Consider the following 6,843-nt stretch of genomic DNA (forward strand, 5'->3'; position numbering starts at 1 on the left):
GGTGAGGAAAAGTATTCATAGTCTGGCAAGCCTGTCAGAGGGTAGTCACGAGAACAGTTCAGATGGGAGCTAGTATCTGTGTAAAGAAAGCAAAAACAACACTTTAAGCTACTTTGAGAATAAAATAAACAGTTTTTTAATGATAAGTCTTTTTTTTCACCTCAAGTGTCTCTCACTAAGGAAAGAGAAACACTTCTAAGTTCTAACAGAAAGCACGAGAGGAAAATAATTACTTTATTAGTATGCTGTGGAGGAAAGAGGAAGAGTTTTATTGTCACACAAACCTGTAGTCTCTCAATTTCCAGGGATGCAGCAAAGAAATTTTTAGTGAGATGATGATGGGAATGTCCTAAGTTCTGTAAGACTTGGTCTCTTCATTGGTAAAATTATACAATATCTCAGATGCCACTTTTCCTATAGGAGCTTCTGGGTTGAGAGAAGTGTGACCCTCTCCTCTCTCCATGATAATGTTTGCTCATTCATTGATATCTGTGTACTCTGAAAAGAGTGGAATCATCTGGCAAAAATATTATTTTGTCTGCTATGTTCAAGGCTCCCATTCAATCTGATACCATGAACTTTGTTCACACCAACTTAGCCATATGCTGTCAGTGAATTAGCAGGTCATCAAATCACTGCTGAGTCTTAGGGTACTGGCAGAGCTGTGGCTCGAATTCCCAGAGCTCAAAGCTGTGGGATCCACTGTTCTGGCCAGGGTACTTTTGGAAATATGTGTCATGGTGGGCACATGTTTGCACCAACCCAAACCTGGCACTGTTGGCCTTGCAGAGTGAACACAATATAGAAGCGATATGCCATCTGCTCTGCCCTGGCTGCCTCAGCCTTACTAGTGCTGGTCATGTCTAAAGGTCATCATATTGAGGAAGTTCAGAATATTCTTTGGTGACTGAAGGTAAAGTTGAAGACTACAAGAAGTCCAAAGAGGCTGTTTTCCTTCTTAGAAACTTAAAGCCTGGGATGATATCAAAAAGGTCTATGCCTCTCAGCAAATGAGTGCTGGCAAGGGCATAATGAGAAACTGTTGTCGTATCCAGTGCAGGTGATCCTCCATCATCTACTGTAAAGATAGCAATATCATCAAGGCCTTCAGAAACATCCCTGGAATTCCTTGACTTAATGTAAGCAAACTGAACATTTTGACACTTGCTCCTGGTGGGCATGTCGGATGTTTCTGCATTTGGACTGAAAGTGCTTTCCGCAAGTTAGATGATCTGTATGGCACTTGGCATAAGGCCGCCTCCTTCAAGAGTCTCTACAACCTTCCCATGCATAAAATGCTTGATACAAACCTTAGCAGAATCTTGGAAAACTCCAGAGATCTAAAGAGCCCTCTGAGCACCATGCAAGAAGAGTCATCGCAGGGTCCTGAAGAAGAATCCATTGAAGAACCTGAGAATCATGTCGAAGCTAAACCTGTATCAAAGACCTTGTGCCAGAATACCATTCTTTGCCAGGCCAAGAATCACAAACTGTGGTTGGATAAGGCAGCAGAAGCCATAGAGGCCAAATCAGATGAGAAGGGGGTTCAAGGCAAGAAGCCTGTAGTAGGGAAGAAAGGAAAGAGGCTGTTGGTGCGAAGAAGCAGAAGAAACCTGTGGTGGGGGAGAAGGCTGCAGCCAACAGAAACGAGCAGCTGACAAGAAGCCTGCAAAAAAGAAACCCAGTGGAGAAGCCTGATGCCTAAAAACTTAAATTTATTCTATAAAAGTCAAATCATTTTGGACAGCTAATTTTTTTTTGAGGTTATGCAATATGGTTTTCTTGAGTTCCTTAAGGGCCTTTAGCTGCTCTGTGTTCTTTTATTCCCCATTTTATTAACATACAATGAATTATTTGTTTCAGGGGACAGGCCTTTTATTCATCAGTCTTATATAATTCACAACACTCACCATAGCACATACCCTCCGCAATGTCCATCACCTAGCCACCCCATCCCTCCCACCCCCCTCTACTCCAGCAACCCTCAGTTTATTTCCTGAGATTAAGAGTCTCTTATGTTCTGTCTCCCTCTCTGGTTTTGTCCTGTTTCATTTTTTCCTCTTTTCCCCCATGATATTCTGCCTTATTTCTAAACTGTTTTCCAGAGTGGTTGCACCAGCTGGCATTCCCGCCTACAGTGTAGTAGAGTTCCCCTTTCTCTGCATCCTTGCCAACATCTATTGTTTCCTGACTAATTAAATTTAGCCTTTCTGACTGGTGTGAGGTGGTATCCCATTGTGTTTTTGATTTGTATTTCTCTGATACTGAGTGATATTGAGCACTTTTTCATGTGTCTGTTGGCCATTTGGATGTCTTCTTTGCAGAAATGTCTGTTCATGTCTTCTGCCCATTTCTTCATTGGATTATTTGTTCTCTAGGTGTTGAGTTTGGTAAGTTCTTTATAGATTTGGGGTATTAGCCCTTTATCTGATATGTCATTTGCAAATATCTTCTTCCATTCTGTCTGTTGCCTTTGGCTTTATTGACTGTTTTCTTTGCTGTGCAAAAGCTTTTTATCTGGATGAAGTCCCAGTAGTTCACTTTTGCCCTTGTTTCCCTTGCCTTTGGTGATGTGTCTAGGAAGAAGTTGCTGCAGCTGAGGTCGAAGAGGTTGCTGCTGTGTTCTCCTCAAGGATTTTGATGTATTCCTGTCTCACATTTAAGGTCTTTCATCCATTTTGAGTCTATTTTTGTACAGTGTAAGGAAATGGTCCAGTTTCATTCTTCTGTGTGTGGCTGACAGCTGATTTTGAATAAAGACCTGATCAAAGCCAGTGAGGGGGAAAGAAACTCTCAGATACCATAGAGTTGCTGTGAATTTTAAATTAGATTAAGATAGGAAAATTTATCATTTTTATTTATTAACATCAGCTCTACCATAACTTATGTTAAAAATTAACTGTGGAACAGACTTTGTGTAGTAATTCAATAAGATAAGGAACTAAATTACAATCTACAGCCATTTTTTGAAGATTCTTCTCTTGTTCAAGGTTTTAGATTTGGTGTGTTTGTTTTTTTCTATATCCATAGAAGATAGAGGGAAAAAATTACAAACCTTATTTTCACACTTTATAGAGAACTGAGCTTGTGCTTCGAGCATGCATCACTGTTCATGCAGAGAAACCCTCTGATGTTGTTCTGGCATTGTGAGCTCTTTCTTGACTGACAGCCTAATAAATTCAGCTTTGATATAGACTATTTTGGTAATTCCAGTTCATTCTTCAACCATAGCACCGTCATATACATTTAGTAGTAACATGAGCGTCTGAATATACCTCAGTTTGGGGCTCTCTGAATTGAACTAAATCTTTGAAGTTATCTGTAAGGATTCAACAAGTGGATTTGATATATTCTACCCACCTGCCAAATTTAGTGAAAGTTCCTTTATTCTTTCCTGTGTGATGTCAGGGCAGATAGACAAGATCATTTTATTTATCGTATGTATTTGACTTCATTTGGCATTTGTTTTGCTTCATATTTTCACTTAACTTGGTCATCCATAAGAGAATTGTTTCTTCTGCATTTTCTTTCATTGATAAACAATTTAACTAGAAATTCTGAAGTTGGCTGTGTCCTGGAGGCCTCTCAGAATCTAGATGCTTTCTATTTATCTAGTACCTCTGTGATATTTGTGATTGTTGTGGAGAAAAATTTTCATCTCTTTTCAAAGATTCTTCTGGCTGGTCTAGGAATTAAATCATCTTGAGACAAAGTAACTGGAGAAAATCAACTTTAATTTTATATGTTCAGGAACTACACATACCCGAAGGGTTTAAAGACAGAAAGGTGATGTGGTATATATGTCATCCTAAGCTAAGGAATGGGAGGGGCTTAAAGAGGAGGAGGGTAATTCACAGGTACTAAGAAAAGCAGATGTTTGGTAATTAGATGTTTACCCTGCCATACATATGTGTCATTAGGATGAAATTTATCAGTGTTAATAACTTTAATGTTAGAAATGACCTCCATTTTGGATTCTGATAGGTCTTTAAGGGAGGGGCATGAGTTTGGCTTGAGCCCCTGGGTCTCTGTTGCTTTGATCTCAAAATAGTCCACAGGTCAAAGTGGCACAGTTTGGGGAGACTTTTCCTAAACCCCTTCATGATTTATAACAAATATGTGTTTGGTTATTCAGATGACCAAAATATATTTCTCATATGTACATTTGATCCTTAACAATATGGGGTTAGGGATGCTAACACCCCCCCCACACACACACACAGTAGAAAATCCACATGTAACTTTGACCCCCTCAAAACTTTACTAATAGCCTACTGTTGACTGGAAGCCCTACCCATTAAATTAACAGTGAATTACACATATTTTTCATATTATATGTATCATTCTTACAATAAAATAAGCTACAGAAATAAAACATTACTAAGAAAATCAAAGGAAGAGAAATATATTTATGGTACTGTAAAAAATCCATATGTAAGTGGGGAAGTTCAAACCCTTGTTCAAGGGTTAATTGTTTTTGGTCCTTGTTTGTCATTTTTGGCTTAGAGCTCCTAAAATCCTTGAATTTCCAGTGATAAGGGCAGCGTAGTTGTCTTTTGTTATGTCAATGCATTGCATTTTGGAAAGCACATGGGTAACTTAAGGATAAGGGTCTTTGGCAAGACAATCAACCACTTGACCAGAGAGGGTTGGAACTTCCATTTCTCATTATCCACCACGACCTTAAAGAAGGGGATAGGGGCTAGAGATTGAGTTTAGTAGCCAATGGTAAATGACTTAATCAGTCATGCCTGTGTAATGAATTCTCTATAAAACCCTAAAAGGACAGTGTTCAGAAAACTTCTGGGTTGGTAAACATGAGATATGGGAGGAGTGGCACATTCAGAATGAACAGGTAAACTCCACACCCCTTCCCTATACCTTGCTATATGCATCTCTTTCAACTGCTTATTCCTGAATTATATCTTTTTATAATAAAATGGTAACCTTGTGAGTAAATGGGTTTGCTGAGTTCTGTGAGACACTAACAAATTAATTAAACCAGAAGAAGGGAGTCTTGGGAACCTCAGAATTTATAGTCCCTTGGTCAGAAGTATAGGAAACAATCTGGGCTTGGGAGGTGCATCTGAAGTGGGGGTGGGGTAGAGGGTAGTCTTGGACCAATAACCAATAGGAATCTGACACTATCTTCAGGTAGATAGTGTCAGAATTGAGTTGATTTCTTAGGCAGCCTAATGGTATTTGAGAATTGTTTGTTGATGTGGTAGAAGCCTCCACAACACCCACACAGAATTGGGTCCAGGAACTGAAAAGAGCCACTTTAACTGTTTGGTTTCTCTTTTGTACCTTCTGAACTGCTTGGATTTCTGACAGTTTTGCTATTGATGAGGGTGTAGAAGGCAATCTGAGGGAAAGCACAAGGTGACACTCCACAAGCCACCACCCCCCAAGGTGGGAAATATGTGACATTCCTCAGGCATTCCTGGCTGCCCTGGAACTAAGGAAAGAGAAAAACAAATGAGATCACAGTCACACAGGACCTGAGTCTCCAACAGCTTACAAAAGTCCTACTGGTTTATAAGGAAAAAAAAAAAAGCAGTCTTATCAATAGCCTGGCTTCCAGAAATTTCCTGCAGCCCTAACATTACATTTCCTGGAGCCCTCACATCACCCTACCCCCTCTACGGTGCTATGGGAATCAAAGGCAGAAGGAAATGCAGCCCTTTTCCTTATAACCTGCAGCCCATTGACAAATGCATGACAGGTAGAGTGTAACATTCCTCCAGGAAACTCCCAACTGTCTTAATGTGAATGCTTTGCTAGAGGGAAAAACAAGGTTAGCTTGACAGTAGCCAGGCCTCCAGTATCCCATGAGTATTCCTTAGCATAGGAAAGTCCTTTTGGAAACCTTCCTTTTTTCCTTACCCCCTCAACTCCCAAGTATATAATCAGTCATTCCCCACAACCCAAGTGCAACTCTTTCTGCCCATGGATCCTGTACTTGTGCTTTAATAAAACCAGCTTCTTGCACAAGAGCCATCTCAAGAATTTGTTCTTGGCAGTCTGCTCTGGACCCCAACACTACTCCAAACCACATCACTACAGCCAACCTAACTTTCTGAAACAGAAACCCATAATCTGAATTTCTTACTTCTTTCAATGGAGAACAAACTTCAGGAATCACAATGAAATACTCCAAAGAAAGCACTCAATAAATAGTTACAGAAAAACCTATAGTGAAGTAGCATATTTATCTCTTTTTTAAAAAAGATTTATTTGAGAGAGAGAGAGAGTGAGAGAGCCAGCATGAGCAAGAGAGGCAGAAGGAGAGGGAGAGAGAATCTTAAGCAGGCTCCGTGCTCAGCAAGGAGCCTAGAGCAGGGCTCAATTTCACGAGAGATCGAGGCCTGAGCTAAAACCAAGAGTCAGGTGCTTAATTGTGCTACCCAAGAGCCCCAGCATATTTATCTCTTAACAGCAGACTTCTCGAAACTGGTTGCATAAGCAAAGAACAAAGAGGGGGCATGTTACACTGAAAGAGAACCCTAGACTACTGCCCCTCAAATTGACCTGGAAATGTTGGGGTTTGGAGCAAACGGTCAAGAAGGAATTCTTGAGATGTCTTCAGTGCAAAAAAGGTGGTTTTATTGAAGCATGAGAACAGGACCTTGTGGGCAGAAAGAGCTGCACTGGGGTTGTGACACGTGAGTGATTCTATACTTTCAGGTTGGGAAGGGGTTAGGGATAGCCTTAAGTCTCTGAGGAATGTTGGAAGCAAGGTTTCCAGGACCATGGGAGTGATGCAGATTTTGAATATAGGTGAGGTTGGTGGGGTCTGGAGCCGATGGCCAAAAAAGAATTCTTGAGACATCTTTGGTGCAA

General features: G+C 40.5%; 1 pseudogene; it reads left to right on the top strand.

Moving 5' to 3' along the window:
* The first annotated feature begins 467 nt into the window (after positions 1-467).
* Positions 468-1,698, top strand: LOC116593454 (annotated as a pseudogene).
* Positions 1,699-6,843: the final 5,145 nt, after the last annotated feature.

The sequence above is a fragment of the Mustela erminea genome, chromosome 6 (assembly GCF_009829155.1).
Source record: "Mustela erminea isolate mMusErm1 chromosome 6, mMusErm1.Pri, whole genome shotgun sequence".
In the NCBI taxonomy this organism is placed as follows: Eukaryota; Metazoa; Chordata; class Mammalia; order Carnivora; family Mustelidae; genus Mustela; species Mustela erminea.